The sequence below is a fragment of the Rhinopithecus roxellana genome, chromosome 3 (genome assembly GCF_007565055.1).
Source record: "Rhinopithecus roxellana isolate Shanxi Qingling chromosome 3, ASM756505v1, whole genome shotgun sequence".
In the NCBI taxonomy this organism is placed as follows: domain Eukaryota; kingdom Metazoa; phylum Chordata; class Mammalia; order Primates; family Cercopithecidae; genus Rhinopithecus; species Rhinopithecus roxellana.
The window spans coordinates 124,344,867-124,365,993 of NC_044551.1; the positions used below are offsets into that span (position 1 = coordinate 124,344,867).

The 21,127-nt window shown below is 37.7% G+C and overlaps 1 protein-coding gene and 1 pseudogene across 1 annotated transcript in view; one reads left to right on the forward strand and one right to left on the reverse strand.

The window, feature by feature from the left end:
* ITGA1 (integrin subunit alpha 1) overlaps positions 1–21,127 on the forward strand; it is a 328,522-nt gene that overhangs the window by 107,493 nt on the left and 199,902 nt on the right. The gene's annotated exons all lie outside the window — the stretch shown is intronic.
* On the reverse strand, positions 20,027–20,996 carry LOC104680211 (annotated as a pseudogene).

Consider the following 21,127-nt stretch of genomic DNA (forward strand, 5'->3'; position numbering starts at 1 on the left):
TGTTTGTTTTTAAGATCTCACCATTTACTTTATTATATGAGGAATATCTGCTCAAAAATCAGTGCATTAAATTGAGTTTCCCTGGAAGCCAACTCCTTTTCAGTCTCCCAACAAGCCCACTTTTCTAATCACTATGTGTATTAGAGTTCTCAGAGATACAGCATGAATAACTTTATATATATATATAACTTTATAAATATAATAGCATATATATACATATATAGAGATAGATATTATAAATATATGTGTGTATATATATGTATGGAGACAGAGAGATTATGAAAAATTGGCTCATGCAGTTGCAAAGGATGAGAAGTTCTAAGATCTGCAGTGAACAAGCTGGAGATCTAGGAGAGCTGATAATACAGCTCCAATCTGAAAACCAGTGGTGAACACTGGAAGATATTGCAATACAAGCCCATTTGTTAAATGGCAACAATCAATTGGATCAAGTAGCAACCACTAGGCCTTTATACAGGCCTAGAGTTTCCTGTTCACCCCAGTTCTCTCTGTCCTTTTCACCAGAAAATGTTAGTTTCCAGTCAATACTAATTTGATCAGCATTTTTATCTTAAGTAGAATATTTTTGTGTCTTCATGTCACCATCAAAATTGGGGAAAAAATAAACTAAGGTGGTAATGAATTTAAAGAATATGGTGAGAAGAATCACATTTATTTTGTGGAAATTAATTATATTATTATGTTTTAATATGCATACAATATGTTTCTGTGTAGAAACAACTAAAATCAGTTGTTTTTTTTTTTTCCATATATTAGCCCATGGCTTTACTTGAGTTTGTGATTCCTGTTTTATAGTCATGATTATTAACTCACTTCCTATATAGTAATTGAAAGTTGTGGGCTTCCTGTTAGCTTTCTCTTCTGAAGAATATTACTAGTACTCCTAACTCATAGCAGACACATGCCATGCCTAATGTCTCTGCAGCTTCCTTGCTCACTACCAACCCATCACACAAACACACAATAACACCCAACAACTACACGTTCAATGAAACAGTTGTAAGTTGTTCCTTGCAGAGAAGTGGTAATTCATGGTGCCAGGCACTTGGCTCAAGGGCACTACAATTTGAACCCACTAAGCCAGGGAGAGACCTAGCTTTTTATTATGGCAACCAGACTTGCTCTGTTTTGAATTTTTGATGTTATAAGATTTTAATTTTTATATGTTTAAAATTTCAATTTTAATTGAATGAGATTGTTCACATAATAATGAGAATAGAGGAGACAATCAGACAGGACAAAAACAGAAAATAAGATGAGACTATGTGGTACATAAAAAAGCTAGCTGGGCATAGTGGCTCATGCCTGCAATCCCAGCACTTTGGGAGGCTGAGGCAGGAGGATCACTTGAGCCCAGGAGTTCAAGGATGCAGTGAGCTAAGATTGCACGACTTACTCCAACCTGGGCAACAGAGTGAAACCTTGTCTCTTAAAACAAAACAAAACAAAACAAGAACTACTGAGAAATTCATGTTTTTTTTAAAGCTTCCTCTGTGACCAAGTGATTATTCCCTTTCAGAATATAAATATTAGCCTAAATTAGATTATATAATTATACTTTTTAAAAGTTTACTTCTTTTTTTTTTTTTACATCTCAAGGAACTGCCCATACTGAGGGACTCCTAACTGAGCTGGCCTCTTGTTCTAGGTAATTTTCAACAATGATCATGTCTATCAGTCAGGGTTCTCTAGAGGGACAGAACAAATAGGATATACGTATATAGGAAAGGGAGTTTATTAAGGAGAATTGACTCATACAATCATGAGGTAAAGTTCCACGATAGGCCGTCTACAAGTTGAGGAGTGAGGAAGCCAGTAGTGAATCAGTCCCAGTCTCAAAACTTCAAAAGTAGGGAAGCCGACAGTGCAGCCTTTAGTCTCTGGCCCTTTGGCCTGAGAGGCCCTGGCAAACCACTGGTGTAAGTCCAAGAGTCCAAAAGCCGAAGAACTTGGGGTCTGATGTTCTAGAGCAGGAAGCAATCAGCACAGGAGAAAGATGAAGACCAGAACACTAAGCAAATCAGACCCTTTCACCTTCTTCTGCCTGCTTTTATTCTAGCCATGCTGGCAGTTGATTAGATGGTGCTCTCCCAGATTGAGGGTGGATCTGCCTCTTCCAGACCACCGACTCAAATGTTAATCTCCTTTAGCAAGACACTCACAGACACAATACTTTGCATCCTTCAATCCTGTCAAGTTGACACTCAATATTAACTGTCACATGATGTAACCAGAAATCCACTAGTGTGGGTTGAGTCTTTTATTCCTAAAATTGGTAAAGAATATTTTTCAGGATTCACTCCAATTCTAAATCTAGGTTAACATCACCAAAGATGACTTTCTGATTTATGTTGGTAATTTCTAGGTGTTTGGCCATAAGCTGAGTATATCATTAGTTTCAAAACTGATATACTCATCTCCCAAATGGCATTAGTATGTCACATTGTTAAGAAAAGTTCACTTACAGTTTGTCATAGTTCATTTTCTTTTGCTATAACTGAATACCACAAATTAGGTAATTTATAAAGTAAAGGAATGTAGTCGCCACAGTTCTGGCAGCTGAGAAGTCTAAGAGCATGGTACTGGCATCTTGTGAGGACCTTCTTGCTGCCTCATAACATGGTGAAGGGCATCGCATGAGGAGAGGGCAACAGCGGGCCAACTCAAGTCTCTCTTCCTCTTCTTATAAAGCTACCAGTCTTATCAGAGGGCCACACCCTATGACCCTACCTAGTCCTAATTATCTCCCGAAGACCCCATCTCCAAATACCATCAACATAAGATTTGGAGAATTAAGTTTCCAACACAAGAAATTTGGGGAACACATTCAAACCATAGCACAATTTCATCAGTTTCTTTGGATATTGTGGCTTATAGATATACCACATTTCTGTAATTACCTAAAAAAAAAAAATCTTGGTGTTTATTTTCCAAGAGCCTCTGCCAAAACTTAAAGTGTGTTTCAGATTTCTTGTAACTTGAGAACTTCCTCTATAACTGGGCCTTTGTTTACACCAACATATCTGTATATCTAGGCAATCTATATCTCTACTGAATTCAGGGAATATCAGAAAAAGGAAACAAATGTACACTGAGTCAATCCACAAGTTCAGTTTGAATCTGAATATTTCACTTCCTTAAAGAAAGCAGAGCTATTTTTGTCTAGCTTATCTGTCCCTTAATTTTAAGTTTAATCTGTGACATTCTCTTCTCACATCAGTAAGAAACAAGAATCATACTATGAGTCCTGAGGGGTTGGTCCTACAAGTTGGTTCTTGCAGATTTTCTGAACTCCAAAAATTCCTTGGTATCAATATGTAGTTAAATTCTTTCACCTCTTATCTGCCTGATAGCACAAAAACTAGTAAATGTTTCATACTTTGTTTGAAATTCCTGCATAAACTGGTAAGATATGGTCACAAGCAGAAAAATTCTTTACAATGTTGATCATTTCCTTTGTCATGTAATGAAATGAACCTAGCTTGGAAAACTCACAGCAAAACTTGTCTGGTGAATTTGGACACTAGGCACACTAATAGTCTCTTGGAACATGAATAAACTGTTGAAAGCTTCTTTAGTCTCTTTCATCACAGTACTCTATCTGAAAAAAGCAAAATTAATTTTTCAAAGTTTGAGCAAACTTCTCAGCTTTCTTTCTGGCAAATACTTACTTCATTATTTTGATCTTTAAAATATTGCTAAAAATGACAGACTGTCTGCACTGGAAGTCAGGTGGGCAGAGTTGACCTGCTATAGAATATTTCTTTACAACCTCTAGCTCCTCTTATTTACCCTGAGCTTTTGTGCACCCATATCCTGTATGCTACAGTGTTTGTTTTCCACAATACAATGTCACCCACCTACCCCACACAAAATAGAGGCAACAGACAAAAGTATTGCTTCATATGCCAATAATTTCCTATGATCTAAACAAACCTGTTTATAAAATTCTACACAATCTAAAGTAAGCAAATATTAATACAATTTTGCCCACATTACAATTTGATTAATGACTGAACTGTTGGCAGAAACATTATTTTATTTATTATTATTATTTTATTTTTTATTTTTTTTGAGGCAGAGTCTCACTTTGTTGCCCAGGCTGGAGTGCAATGGCATGACCTTGGCTCACTGCAACTTCCACCTCCCAGATTCAAGCAATTCTCCTGCCTCAGCCTCCCAAGCAGCTGGGATTACAGTCATTCACCATTAGGCCAGGCTAATATTTGTAGAGGGGGATTTCACCATGTTGGCCAGGCTGGTCTCGAACTCCTAATCTCAGTTGATCCACCCACCTCGGCCTCCCAAAGTGCTGAAATTATAGGCATGAGCCACGGCGATCAGCCAGAAATATTATTTTAAAGCCAGCACAGTTGGTACATCACTATTTGTGACCTAGGAATCCTAATCCCTCACTTTGTATTTTCTCTGACTCATGTCATGATCCCTCCACAGCTGTGTTATAATGTGGAAATTTATCTTTCATATGGGTCTTGATTTAGTCTTTACTTTTTTTTCTGTCTGTCACATAAATCATGATGTTTGAGTCTCATCTTGCATGTTTCTTTACTATTCTCTCTTCCGGTCTTTGCCAATTCCTGGGATTTCCTAACTACTGGGCCAAACTCAAGGCACATTAATCCATGATTCATGATCAATCCATGATCACCTTTTGAGGTTCTATAGGGAAGATGGTATGATTAAGATTCTAATGAGTATAGATGGGGAAAATGTTGGTCAAGTTTTCTTTTTTTAAGATCCCGGGCCAGGCGCTGTGGCTCACGCCTGTAATCCCAGCAATTTGGGAGACTGAGGCGGGAGGATCATGAGGTCAGGAGATGCAGACCATCCTGGCTAACACGGTGAAACCCCGTCTCTACTGAAAATACAAAAAAATTAGCCAGGCATGGTGGCAGGCGCCTGTAGTCCCAACTACTCGGGAGACTGAGGCAGGAAAATGGCGTGAACTCGGGAGGCGGAGCTTGCAGTGAGCCGAGATGGCGCCACTGCACTCCAGCCTGGGCGACAGAGCAAGACTCTTTCTCAAAAAAAAAAAAAAAAAAAAAAAAGATCCCGCCGAATAGGCAGGGTTTCTGGGCTATGAATTAATTTATTAACTGTAACGTCGACCTTTGTAAGCAATCTGACCAGTTTCTTGTTATGGCTTTGTAGTCATTGATTCCGTATGTCTACCTAAGCACAACCTTTATTTGTTACTGATGGACTTTTTATATCTGACTAAAGGAGACTGGCTGTTTCTAAATACGGCACTTCTAAAGATTCAAATAATTTGGTTGCATAATCAGTTAATTCAATGATAGCCAGAAAATTAGGAGAACAAGTTTTATTGTTCCTATGCAAATAACTACATTGTTATTAATATGATACAGAGGGAGAAAAAGAGAGAAAAGAGTAAAAGATTTATTTCTGGATTCTGAGGGTCAGTGAGAACATGATGAAACCATTTAAATATTGTACTAAATTAATGATTAAAGAAAGAATAAGAATAAACAAAGATTGTTCAGCTTAGGTTTAGAAAGGGTGTTCGGTTTACTTTTCTTCATCATTTACAGATGGGCTTCTCAGATCTCAGCTTTGAGGTCTCATCTTGGAGGTTTCCACTTCTGAGAACCTTTTGCCAACTTCTTTGTACTGGACTAAGGGTCCATCACACGTGCTTTTGTTGCACTCTGTTTACCCAATTAGGTACATGAGTATGTCAATTAAAACATTGTTTATGATAAGAAAAATTGGGAATGACTTCAGTGGTCAACAGAAAATAACATGGCAAATCTATGTAATGAAATGTTGTAATTAAAAATGGTGGTGTCAATGTATATTCAATGGCATGAACATATGCTCATAATTAAAAACAGATTAATAGTGAAATTACATAATAAAAAACAGACTACAAGAACATAATACACATAATATGGTTGCATTTTTATAACTGCACATATATGTATAGAACATTAACTTTTTTTTTTTATTTTAGAGATGGGATCTCACTCTTGTCATCCACGCTGGAGTGCAGTGGCATGATTATAACTCACTGCAACCTCGATCTGTTGTGCTCAAGCGGTCCTCCTCCCTTAGCCTCCCAAATAGCTAGGATTACAGGCATGAGCCACAGTACCTGGCTTTCGCATATAAAAAGTTCTAAAGGCTATAAATGTTACTAATAGAGGTTATCACTTAATGGCAAGACTATGCATTATTTTCATTTTTATTTACTGTCTAATTTTTGTACTTTTATTAAGCATGGATTTATTTTGTCTCAAAAGGAACAATAAAGTCTATTAAACATTTTCTTAGCAAAATATTGGTAATTTGAACAATACAATATGATGCATTCAATCTTCACAAAGATGCTTTACTACCCCTCACACCAGATGGAGCCTAGTGTTTTAAAATGGAGTTTTGCAAGATTTGAGTTTTTTCTGCTTAAAAAAAGGAAATGCCTTTCTTTTCCCCTTTCTTCTGGGGAAAGCTAGATTCCAGGCAATCCTCATAAACAGACATTTAAAATTAAATCCACAAGTTTTCAAAATACTAATGAATTCTCCACTCCATTTCTCAAGGCCAGGCATGGTTTTTCTGCTTGGACACTTGGTATAAGTGTTCTGGATTATAAAGTGCTGACTCTGGACATGAGCCAAATTCACCTGTTTTTTTTTGTTTTGCTTTTTTGTTTGTTTGTTTTGTTTTTTGTGTGTGTAATTTCAGCTTATGTACCACAAACTAGAATTGGAAAACAGTTGGTTCATAGATTTTCATAGTTAACTTTTAAGCATTCCAGTTAGCAACCAAATTTATTGCTGTGCGTTTTTTCCTCCAATTGTAAAGAGCTATTGATAAGTGACTCTGAGATGGAGAATGCGCCCTAAGAAGCCACGGCCCAATGGAGGCTTCACATTCAGACTTCTGAGAAAGATAGAGAAACCACAGTGTGAAAGAGGAACTGATACTTTCATACTAGTTCACTCATAAAAAGAAAAGAAAAGAAAAGAGAAATCCATTGTCATTATGAAAGGAGAGTCAGGAAGCATATAATTGGATTGTTACTCACTTATTCTTGTTGATTAAGGAATGTTTAACTGTAAGATATACATACTCAATTTAATTCTTTAAAGTTACTTTTCACAAGATAGAACCCAATTCCAGATTCTAAATAAAATGATAACACTAACTATGGGTGAAAGTGACCTGAATCTCCTAACAGTTTCCTCCTCTCCCTACAAAAATAGCACATGCTATTTGTTCAAGACGCATCTGTTAATACTTTCCATCTTCAGGTCTGGAGGAGAGAGAGATGAGAAATAAAAGGGAATCACTGTTTTTTTCACATTCTTCTTCTTCTTACAACCTCCACATATTCATGCCATGATTCATTTTTACTTTACATTTGCCTCTACACTACAAATAACTCGTCTTCTGTGCAACTTGCTCCTGGAGTTATTTTTCTAACATTACTTTTGCTCAAAATCTATACACATTCACCAGTCTTCTTGAACAAAGGTGTACACATTCATTAAGGAGGAGTAAGGGGAAATTTGTGACATTAAACAATTTTGTTTAAGTTTACTTCTATTTTTATTTTTCAGATAAACTTAGATGATCCTTATGTGATCTTCACAAAGCCGACTTCTTTTCATTCAAAAAGCATACTAAGTGTTTTTATACATGTCTTCTCTGACAATTCAAATGAAACTGGCCACTATTCTATTGTAATTATTTGTGTAATATTATTTCTATGTGACATGTTTAACCATTTATGTATTTATGTATTTATTTATTGTTTATCTCCTCCCAACAAGAAGAAAAATTAACTTCATTAAGGCAGGGACTTGTTGATCTTATTTAATACCCAAGAATGGCTTCAGGTATAGTAGATGCCCAATAAATTCTGAAGACTAAATGAATAACTTTGTGTACAAATCCTCTTCTCTGAGACCAGCAGTCACTTAACTAACAGAATAGTGTTAAATAAATATTGCACATTAGGTAAACAATCTTCATTTCTACCCAGTCCTGCCATACTCTTGTGGACTTAGTCAATGCCAACAGAAGAACAAACGTGATTAATTAATCTCTCTTATTAACTGATGGCCCAAAAACCAGAACTCAGTTACAACACAGACTGCAGTAGATATATTCATCAACAGCATGTAAAATCTTGGTTCCAAAACTAAAGCTCAGTAAAATGACAATATAATGTGATTTGGGTAAGCTACTGGGTTAAAATATTCCCACTAAGTCACCACAGCAAAAAAAAAAAGTTCTGTTAAATGACAGTTCATTCTAGCAGAAGTTACATTAGAAGGCATGGATTAAGCAAGGCAGGATCTTAGCTCTTAATTCTGACTTATAGAAAATTATCAGAGTGGTGGTTCCATGATGGCCAAATAGGAACAGGTCCACCCTCCGGCTCCCAGAGTGAGTGACACAGAAGACGGGTGATTTCTGCATTTCCAACTCAGGCACCAGTTTCATCTCACTGGGATGTGTTGGACAGTGGGTGCAGCACACCAAGCAAGAGCTGAAGCAGGGCAAGGCATCACCTCACCTGGGAAGCACAAGGGGGAAGGGAATTCCCTTTCCTAGCCAAGGGAAACCGTGACACACGACACCTGGAACATCGGGTCACTCCCACCGTAATACTATGCTTTACCAAGGGTCTTGGCAAACGGCACACCAGGAGATTATATCCCGCGCCTGGCTCAGAGGGTACCACACCCACGGAGCCTCCCTCATTGCTAGCACAGCAGTCTGAGATCTAACAGCAAGGTGGTAGCAAGGCTGGGGAGGGGCTCTCGCCAATGCTGAGGCTTGAGTAGGTAAACAAAGCAGCCAGGAAGCTCGAAATAGGTGGAGCCCACCGCAGCTCAAGAAGGCCTGCCTGCCTCTGTAGATTCCACCTCTGGGGACAGGGCATAGCCAAACAAAAGGCAGCAGAAACTTCTGCAGATTAAAATGTCCCTGTCTGACAGCTTTGAAGAGAGTAGTGGTTCTCCCAGCCTGGAGTCTGAGATCTGAGAACAGACAGACTGCCTGCTCAAGTGGGTCCCTGATTCCCAAATAGCCTAACTGGGAGACACTCCCCACTAGGAGCAGACTGACACCTCACACCTCACATGGCTGGGTACCCCTCTGAGACGAAGCTTCCAGAGGAACAATCAGGAAGCAACATTTACTGTTCAGCAATATTCACTCTTCTGCAGCCTCCACTGCTGATACCCAGGTAAACAGGGTCTGGAGTCAACCTCAAGCAAACTCCAACAGACCTGCAGCTGAGGGTCCTGACTGTTAGAAGGAAAACTAACAAACAGAAAGGACATCCACACCAAAATCCCATCTGTACGTCACCATCATCAAAGACCAAAGGTAGACAAAACCACAAAGATGGGGAAAAAGCAGTGCAGAAAAGCTGAAAATTCTAAAAATCAGAGCACCTCTCCCCCTCCAAAGGAACGCAGCTCCTTGCCAGAACCAGACCAAAGCTGGATAGAGAATGACTTTGATGAGTTGAGAGAAGGCTTCAGATGTTCAAACTTCTCCGAGCTAAAGGAGGAAGCTCGAACCCATCGCAAAGAAGCTAAAAACCTTGAAAAAAGATTTGACGAATGGCTAACTAGAATAACCAATGTAGAGAAGTCCTTAAATGACCTAATGGAGCTGAAAACCATGACCCGAGAACTACATGACAAATGCACAAGCTTCAATAACCAACTCAATCATCTGGAAGAAACGGTATCAGTGATTGAAGATCAAATGAATGAAATGAAGCAAGAAGAGAAGTTCAGAGAAAAAATAGTAGAAAGAAATGAACAAAGCCTCCAAGAAATATGGGACTATGTGAAAAGACCAAATCTACGTCTGATTGGTGTACCTGAAAGTGACAGGGAGAATGGAACGAAGTTGGAAAACACTCTGCAGGATATCACCCAGGAGAACTTCCCCAACCTAGCAAGGCAGGCCAACATTCAAATTCAGGAAATACAGAGAACGCCACAGAGATACTCCTCCAGAAGAGCAACTCCAAGACACATAATTGTCAGATTCACCAAAGCTGAAATGAAGAAAAAATGTTAAGGGCAGCCAGAAAGAAAGTTCGGGTTACCCACAAAGGGAAGCCGATCAGACTAACAGTGTATCTCTCTGCAGAAACTTTACAAGACAGAAGAGAGGGGGGCCAATGTTCAACATTCTTAAAGAAAAGAATTTTCAACCCAGAATTTCATATCCAGCCAAACTAAGTTTCATCAGTGAAGGAGAAATAAAATCCTTTACAGACAAGCAAATGCTTAGAGATTTTGTCACCACCAGGCCTGCCCTACAAGAGACCCTGAAGGAAGCACTAAACATGGAAGGGAACAACTGGTACCAGGCACTGCAAAAACATGCCAAAATGTAAAGACCATTGAGGCTAGGAAGAAACTGCAACAACTAATGAGCAAAATAACCAGCTAACATCATAATGACAGGATCAAGTTCACACATAAAAATATTAACTTTAAATGTAAATGGGCTAAATGCTCCAATTAACAGACACAGACTGGCAAATTGGATAAAAAGTCAAGATTCATCAGTGTGCTGTATTCAGGAGACCCAACTCATGTGCAGATGCACACACAGGCTCAAAATAAAGGGATGGAGGAAGATCTACCAAGCAAACAGAAAACAATAAAAGGCAGGGGTTGCAATCCTAGTCTCTGATAAAATAGACTTTAAGCCTACAAAGATCAAAAGAGACAAAGAAGACCATTACATAATGGCATAATGGTAAAGGGATCAATTCAACAAGAAGAGCTAACTATCCTAAATATATATACACCCAATACAGGAGTACCCAGATTCATAAAACAAGTCCTTAGAGACTTACAAAGAGACTTATACTCCCACACAATAATAATAGAAGACATTAACAACCCACTGTCAACATTAGACAGATCAACGAGGCAGAAAGTAACAAGGATATCCAGGAATTGAACTCACCTCTACACCAAGCGGACCTAATAGACATCTATAGAACTCTCCACCCAAAATCAACAGAATATACATTCTTCTCAGTGTCACATCACACTTATTCCAAAATTGACCACATAGTTGGAAGTAAAGCACTCCTCAGCAAATGTAAAAGATCAGAAATTATAACAAACTGTCTCTCAGACCACAGTGCAATCAAACTAGCACACAGGATTAAGAAACTCAATCAAAACTGCTCAACTACATGGAAACTGAACAACCTGCTCCTGAATGACTCCTGGGTACATAACGAAATGAAGGCAGAAATAAAGATGTTCTTTGAAACCAATGAGAACAAAGATACAACATACCAGAATCTCTGGGACGCATTTAAAGCAGTGTGTAGAGGGAAATTTATAGGACTAAATGTCCACAAGGGAAAGCTGGAAAGATCTAAAATTGACACCCTAACATCACAATTAAAAGAACTAGAGAAGCAAGAGCAAACACATTCAAAACCTAGCAGAAAGCAAGAAATAGCTAAGATCAGAGCAAAACTGAAAAAGATAGAGATACAAAAAACCTCCAAAAAATCAATGAATCCAGGAGCTTGTTTTTTGAAAATGTCAACAGAATTGATAGCCCACTAGCAAGACTAATAAAGAAGAAAAGAGAGAAGAATCAAATAGACGAAATAAAAAATGATAAACGGGATATCATCACTGATCCCACAGAAAGAAAACTACCATCAGAGAATACTATAAACATCTCTATGCAAATAAATTCGAAAACCTAGAAGAAATGGATAAATTCCTGGACACTTACACTCTCCCAAGACTAAACCAGGAAGAAGTTGAATCCCTGAGTAGACCAATAACAGGTTCTGAAATTGAGGCAATAATTAATAGCCTACCAACCAAAAAAAGCCCAGGACCACATGGATTCACAGCCGAATTCTAACAGAGGTACAAGGAGGAGCTGGTACCATTCCTTCTGAAACTATTCCAATCAATAGAAAAAGAGGGAATCCTCCTTAACTCATTTTATGAGGCCAACATCATCCTGATACCAAAGTCTGGCAGAGACACAACAAAAAAAGAGAATTTTAGACCAATATCCCTGATGAACATTGATGCAAAAATCCTCAATAAAATACTGGCAAACTGAATCTAGCAACACATCAAAAAGCTTTTCCACCATGAACAAGTGGGCTTCACTTCTGGGATGCAAGGCTGGTTCAACATACGCAAATCAATAAACATAATCCAGCATATAAACAGAACCAAAGAAAAAAACCACATGATTATATCAATAGATGCAGAAAAGGCCTTTGACAACATTCAACAGCCCTTCATGCTAAAAACTCTCAATAAATTCGGTATTGATGGAACATATCTCAAAATAATAAGAGCTATTTATGACAAACCCACAACCAATATCATACTGAATGGGCAAAAACTCAAGCATTCTCCTTGAAAACTGGCGCAAGATAGGGATGCCCTCTCTCACCACTCCTATTTAACATAGTGGTGGAAGTTCTGGCTAGGGCAATCAGGGAAGAGAAAGAAATAAAGGGTATTCAATTAGGAAAAGAGGAAGTCAAATTGTCCCTGTTTGCAGATGACATGATCGTCTATTTAGAAAACCCCATTGTCTCAGCCCAAAATCTCCATAAGCTGATAAGCAACTTCAGCAAAGTCTCAGGATACAAAATCAATGTGCAAAACTCACAAGCATTCTTATACACCAATAACAGACAAACAGAGATCCAAATCATGAGTGAACTCCCATTCACAATTGCTTCAAAGATAATAAAATACCTAGGAATCCAACTTACAAGGGAGGTAAAGGAACTCTTCAAGGAGAACTACAAACCACTGCTCAACGAAATAAAAGAGGACACAAACAAATGGAAGAACATTCCATCCTCATGGATAGGAAGAATCAATATCGTGAAAATGGCCATACTGCCCAAGGTAATTTATAGATTCAATGCCATCCCCATTAAGCTACCAATGACTTTCTTCACAGAATTGGAAAAAAACTACTTTAAAGTTCATATGGAACCAAAAAAGAGCCCACATTGCCAAGACAATCCTAAGCCAAAAGAACAAAGCTGGAGACATCACTCTACCTGACTTCAAACTATACTACAAGGCTACAGTAACCAAAACAGCATGGTACTGGTACCAAAACAGAGATATAGACCAATGGAGCCGAACAGAGCCCTCAGAAATAATATCATACATCTACAACCATCTGATCTTCAACAAACCTGACAAAAACACTAAATGAGGAAAGGATTCCCTATTTAATAAATGGTGCTGGGAAAACTGGCTAGTCATAAGTAGAAAGCTGAAACTAGATCCCTTCCTTACTCCTTATACAAAAATTAATTCAAGATGGATTAGAGACTTGAATGTTACACCTAAAACCATAAAAACGCTAGAAGAAAATCTAGGCAATAGCATCCAGGACATAGGCATGGGCAAGGACTTCATGTCTAAAACACCAAAAGCAATGGCAACAAAAGCCAAAATTGACAAATGGGATCTAATTAAACTAAAGAGCTTCTGCACAGCAAAAGAAACTACCATCAGAGTGAACAGGTAACCCACAGAGTGGGAGAAAATTTTTGCAATCTACTCATCTGACAAAGGGCTAATATCCAGAACCTACAAAGAACTCAAACAAATTTATAAGAAAAAAACACACAATCCCATCAAAAAGTGGGCAAAGGATATGAACAGACACTTCTCAAAAGAAGACATTTATGCAGCCAACAGACACATGAAAAAATGCTCATCATTCTCTGATGCTACCCATCAGAGAAATGCAAATCAAAACCACAATAGGATACCATCTCACACCAGTTAGAATAATGATCATTAAAAAGTCAGGAAACAACAGGTGCTGGAGGGGATGTGGAGATATAGGAACACTTTTACACTGTTGGTGGGACTGTAAACTAGTTCAACTGTTGTGGAAGACAGTGTGGCAATTCCTCAAGGATCTAGAACTAGAAATACCATTTGACCCAGCCATCCCATTACTGGGTATATACCCAAAGGATTATAAATCATGCTGCCATAAAGACATGCACACGTATGCTTACTGTGGCACTATTCACAATAGCAAAGACTTGGAACCAACCCAAATGTCCATTAATGAAAGACTGGATTAAGAAAATGTGGCACATATACACCATGGAATACTATGCAGTCATAAAAAAGGATGAGTTCCTGTCCTTTGAAGGGACGTGGATGCGATTGGAAACCATCATTCTGAGTAAACTATTGCAAGAACAGAAAACCAGACACTGCATGTTCTCACTCATAGGTGGGAATTGAACAATGAGAACACTTGGACACAGGAAGGGGAACATCACACAGTGGGGCCTGTTTTGGGGTTGGCAGAGGGGGGAGGGATAGCATTAGAGATATACCTAATGTAAACAACAAGTTAATGGGTACAGCACACCAACTTGGCACATGTATACATATGTAACGAACCTGCACGTTGTGCACATGTACCCTAGAACATAAAGTATAATATAAAAAAAGAAAATTATTAGATATGAACCTAAACTATAAATTTGGGTTTTTCAGAACAAAACTTTTCTTGGCATATATGAAACTTTAATCTCTACGCCTGAAAAGTTTCATGACATAGTCTTGGTTTTTAAAAATTTGACATCAGTACATTCTATCTACTAAAGGTCATTTGATTTCTTGTAAATGTAGCTGTTTTGAGTGATCCAAATAATTAGTAACACACTCAGTGATCTCCAGTTATTTAGTGTCGCACTACATTATAACAGAAGCCATTATATCCTGTGTGACAGGAAAATGGGTGGAGGCCCTTGTATATCAAACTTCCAGAAATCTTTGTTTACAAGGCTGAGTTTTTATGTCATAGTGTGGCAGTCCAAAACTTTTTCAGCAGGTCATGGCTTTTTTTCTAGGAAAGTTATCTTCATAAAACACATTGACAATTGTTTCCTTTTTGCATATATAACAAAATACCTAAAACAGACACATCCTACCATGAAAAAAATCTTAGTAAATTAAAGGAAAAATTGATATTAAGTGATAACTTATGGCAGTCTTATAATGCTGTGCATACAGTAGGTACTCTGTAAGTATTTATTAGTTTAGTGAATTAGTTAAAAAATTAAAGCACATGCTTCCCTGATTCTCTCCACTGTTCTAAAGACTGCATGCAGGTTCCTGAATAACAAATTGTAGATCCTAGTGATAAGCAAATTTAAAAGTTTATTGATTATATGAATATATGTTTAGAAGTTTTAAATTACAATTTCAAACTGCATTTAAACAAACTTCTTCCACTTCAGACTCTCTCTGCACAAGACTGCCTCTGTGCCACCCCTCTTCCCTGCTCTGTGTCCCTGTCCCGGTAGTTCAGCTTTTTATCAGCCTCTCTCCAGTGACACAAATGCACTCTTTTATTTGTGTCCCCCTTGACCCTAGAGTTTTCACAACTGAAACAAAATTCCAAGTTTCAGAGTCCTATTCCTGCATGGTAACATTTCATAACCCTTTTGTTCAGCTACTCAGAAAAAAATACTTATTGTCCCTTCCTTTGTGCCCTCACAGCAGGTTGTGGTGCCTTTAGGTTGTGCTGATCTCCAGCTACCTCCTTTGACTTGTCTGGCTAGGCAACCCACCCTTCCTTAACATTCCCCACCCTCGTCTCCATGTCCCCACCCCTATCTCTACCACAGCAATTAAAAGAGAGCCTCACTGTTTATCACTGGGTTGGTAAACAATCCAGTCAAAATCTGAATTTAAAGACAAGATTTTAGCTGATATTTCGTGATCTTTCTCAATATACATTTTAACAAACAAGATAATTTTGAGTACTCTGAGCCATCAAGCAGTAAAATCTCAAGGGCTGCTCATTCACTCATTCTAAAGCAGAACATTCTAATGCCCTTATTTCCTCTATTTTGTAAGTTTTGAATGTTTTAAGCATTCTCTTACTGAATTCTTTAATTTTATCATCCAGCCTGGCCAACATGGCGAAACCCTGTCTCTACTAAAAATACAAAACTTAGCCAGACATGGTGGTGGGCTATTGTAGTCCCAGCTACACAAGAGACTGAGGCAAGAGAATTGCTTGAACCCAGGAGGCAGAGGTTGCAGTGAGCCGAGACCACGCTACTGCCCTCCAGCCTGGTGTATAGAGCAAGATTCCATCTCAAAAACAAAAACAAACAAAAACAAAAATCACTATATATTTGACTAAGATTAAAACTACAGAAGGACATACTGTAGTAATAGCAATCACAAATTTTCTAGTCAAAATTTTCTCCATATTTTGGAAGAATTTAATTCTGCTTACCAGCAGTACATTTGATCAATGGTGTCATTCAGTGGAAAGCAGCAGCTAATTTCCATGTGTTAGCTACAGTTTTTCCCTAATATCTTAGAGAGATGTGTCTAATAACCTTCAAAGCATGGGCAAAATCAGATTCTTTAACAATGTTTAGTAATATTAAATTATCTTCATGTTAGCCCATGTTTACATGACACCAAACAGATCACATTTTTAAGGACTATTCCAGCATCTTGAAGCAAAACAGTTTCTTTCTTAAAATGAGAAACAGAGCAATACACAAAAGTAATACAGAAAAGTTTATTTCATATATATACATTGAAGAGTGTATATGCTCTGAACCTCTAGTGTTAACCAAGATCAAATATTGAGTTTGATATAAAAAATTTTTCATTTTATAGAAACACAACATTTTGGAGTTTTGGACAAAGACCTTTCTAGCCTGGTGAATTCTTGTCTAACTGGAATACATACACTGATATTTTGAGCACAGAGTACCTTAGTACCTCTGGGGAGTTTCTCCCAGCTGCGAGGTATGAACCAATATGATAACCAAAGTCCTTATCTAATCGAAGTTACTAGAGAGGACTGTGGCCCACCTGAGTTAAGGGTCATTCTGGGAGACTAACTGGTCTCCATGAAAGTGAATCAATACATAGTTCTGTATAAGAACCCCCAGGATCTCTCCTTCAAGATAGTTACTGTCCTGACTTTGACTCATCCTGGTCAATTAACTCTGGGAAACGGGGAGCCTAACTTTAGAGAGACCTATTGGAAAACACCCCCAAGCACCAGAATCCATAATATGGGGTCTAGGGCTTGAAAGCCAGGACAGAGGGTGACTTTGCCTGCTTTCATGTTGTAGCCCCAGATAAAGAAATGGTCACTTATGTAAGCACGCAGTCAGAGCTGGGAGAGGTTAGTTTGCCTGGTCAGTAGGCAGCCAAACTGAGAAAATGAAGCACTGGGGATGGGGGTTGGTTGTTTTCCATTTGCTGCCACTGCCCCCCTAGATCCATTCTGGACCCTTTTCCACCCAGCTCTGTGATGCAGGAGGACTGATCCCTGTGGATAGGATCCCCTTGCCCCCTGGAAGCTTAGGCCAGTGGGAGCCACTGGCAGGATACTGGAGGTCAGATAAAGAAAGATGTCAAACATTTCTTATGCCCTGCCTAGCTCCCTCTAACCCTGCACACAACTTTATCCTCCCCCATCTCAAACCACTGACTGCCCCCTTTCACAAGGACAGCTTCTGTTGGATATCCACTCCCTTTCAAGAGTCAGTTCTCACTGGTAATGCTAACTCCTTCCTTTGCACCTTGAAGTCTGGGGGTGCAAAGAGTTGGTGACTCAAGATGGTTTGCTGGTTTCCTCTGATCTGTCTACACCTCAGTAAACATCTCCTTTATTTCATGTTACCCAAACTCCTGCTGTTGTAACTTTTAATACCTTCTGGGACATGGCTGACAGAGTGGGAGGTAAATACATATATGCATGCATGCATATATATGTGTGTGTATATATATGTATATATGTATAAATATATGTGTGTGTATATATATGCATATGTTTATCTGTGTGACCAGAGAGACCTCATTCCTAGGAACTTTGATTTCTACAAAAAAAGAGTCAAAGGCTGCAGAAACTTTCCCTTGAAGGAAATGAGAAAGGGAAGGCAGAGAGAGGAAAGGAAATAGAGATAATTTCTTCTTTGCCTTAGTATAATTTTTTAGTCCTCGATGTCTGATATGTGTTTAAATATTAAAGATTCCATTTCAAATAAGGTAATGTTAGGCATGTTTCCTTATTTAAGGAATTCTAAATTTCAGGTCCTTAAATTAGATCTTTTAAAGTGTTAAAAAAAGTCTAAATTAATTTAGATTTCCTAATTTCTTAATTTAAGCTCTCTTAATTTAGCTAGTTAAGATCTAAAGGCAAACTTCAACAAACTTTATTCCAAATCAAAAGTTGGCAACCTGCTCGTAAGATTATTTTAAAATGTACACCTATTTAGGAATGCATTCTGGTCCTTTAACCTCTGCGTTACCTAAAAGAAAGAATAATATATGTATATATGTTGCACACACATGGGTATAAACTTTTGACATCATCTTAAAATTGACAAAAACAACCTGGGAAATAATATAAGAAATGTTTAGCATTTTTAAGAAAATCATTGTGTTATTTATTGAAACTCTACTGTTACTGGTAGCCATATAATTTCAAGGTTTATTTCCTAGCTGAATGTATTCAAGGTTTGCTTTATTTTATAAAAGCTTTTGAAATAAATGATCAGTTCCCACATTAGCAGTGAGAGCTGAAAAACATCATCGCTGCTGCTATTGTCATTTCTTGAGGTTTTCAAATGTCAATTTTCATTCCAAAAGCTTATAACATGATGTGCACAATGAACAGGAAACAGATGTGTCCTAGAGATTTATTTTGATATTTTGTGTATATTTACTACAAACAGACAAGAATTAAAATATCAGCATAGTGTAAATTATCTAAAAAATGATCTTTAAAATGTTCCTAGATTGTGTGTACACAGATTTTAAAATATATACATACAAAAAATTTCCAGATTTGGGTTTCAGTCATAGCAATTGTATTTATTATGTTGCTCTGAATTTCTTAAAACTAGGCTATCTACCTAGCCTTCCTAATGGGAATATTGAATTCAAATATAACTATAAATGGAATAAATTCTAAATTAATTATAAAATTCCATGCATATAATAATTATTTTTTCTGTGACTTTATGAACTTCATAACTTCTTAAGAACTTAGTAACTTCTTAAATTTGGAAAGAGATTAAATCTTTTCAAACAACAGTGAAAGATAATATTACTTAGAAGCCTATGAACCTGTAGTATAAAATCACTAAAGGAAGAAAAAGAGTGAAATATTGCAAAGATTCATACTAAATAGGTGAGCATTTTAAAATAACCTCATCTTGTGTTTCTGCATAGACCATTGCCATGTTGTGGGGATTATGTACTGAGGGGTATGTGTGTGTGTGTGTGTATACACTAACAGTCATGTGTGTATTTTAAATGTTAGGACACAACCAAACTGACTTTTAATTTGCTGACTTGATTGGGGTTTTTTTTAGCTTTGAAATGTAGAAACAAATTTTATTTAAGATATTAAATATAATTTCTAAAATATCTTTTTTCAGAAAACCATGGCTACACAATAATAATTGCCTTTATCATGTTAGAATGTTCATTAGTCTCAAATACAAAAGCTATGAAACAAACCACCATCTTTCAATAATTTGAGCAAAGATAGAGTGCCTAAGGAACAACATAGGTGGACTTGCAGAGGATGGGCTGTTTTACTTCAACAACCATTTAAAAAAAAAAGCAAAAATGCATGGGTTTTGGGGTATATACATTAAGTTGAACCTTTGGCACTTGGAATCAGGGCATTTTGTCACATAGCATTAACACATATTAGAAAATTGTGTAATATCAAAGAAATAGAACCACCAGCATTCAAGCATTGTTGTCGACTAGGCAATAAAATGTTCTACTGAATGTTTCTTCTTTGTTCTAATTACTGTATACACTGTGTAGCAACTTTCAAATGACAAAAGGAGCTTACACTTATTTTATTTTCTGTTTAAAACAGCACAGAAAACAAACTGTGCCCTGTTATACATTAACAATTAGCCCTGTTATACATTAATAATTTTAAAGAACATCAATCTTACAAGAAAAAGGCTAAGAACAAAAAATGTTTCCAGATACCAGACAGGTAAGAATGAGTGGTCTGTAGACCTGCACAGGGCTTTGCAGTGGTACTAAGCAAAAGCCACTTTGTAATTACTGGCAGTAAACAGAGATACAGAATTATTTACCAGATATTTTAGGAAATCATGCAAATAGCCCAACAATAATGCAAGGCTCTTCTCATCAGGGGTTGTATAGGCCAACATTTCTCTAATTCTTACAATAATCTCAGTAGGTGTGGTACTCCGTAAACCTGGGACATGGGTGCATCAGGGTGAGCCAAGAGGATTTCAGCATACTTAGACCTCTTAAATTTGTAGAGCAGCTGAGTGCCCAACATCACAGTGAAATATTGTTTAAATCCTGCCATGTTATTAACCACATTTTCCCTATTATCCATGGTTCCCTGAGATTTCTTGCAGTTTGCATTGTCTTCCAGAATTGTACCTACCTTTTTCTTAGCAGTAAGTTGAAATGGCTGCTTCTGCCTGGTAAGGAAGTCCTAGTCCTCAATAAGCCATGATTTTAATTCTTCAGGAATCTTCACTTTAACTTTCATTCTCTTCTTAAATACTTCCTCTCTTTCAACAGTGAGATCTCCCAGGGCTCTTTTCTACTGAGGGGGCTGAAGTGCTTCACTGGTACTGCCACCATATTTGTTTCCAGGAGTCTTCTGCTTGTTCCTTCTGGTCTTCCTCACAGATCCTGAAGGAATGTTCTCTACAGAGCGACCCCCCTATCTTACCAGGAGAGCTGGTTCAAGATTTTTCTGCTGTGTATCAGTTGTCTTTTTTCTTGAGGAGTTCCCTCACATCATATCTTACTTTTCTGCATGTTGCTTCTAGTTGTTTTTTTAAAGCTGCCTTCTGCAGATTGTTGTCCACAAGTTTGAGAACCCTGCTTTCTGGAATGCATTCAACCTTGTTTTTATTCCAACCAACAATCTTCCTTCTTCTCCTTCCAAGATCTCCTGGTGATTTCCCAGATGGAATCTTATAGATCTTCTGGGATGGTCTGGAAAGATGAAGTAGGAGACATAATCCAAT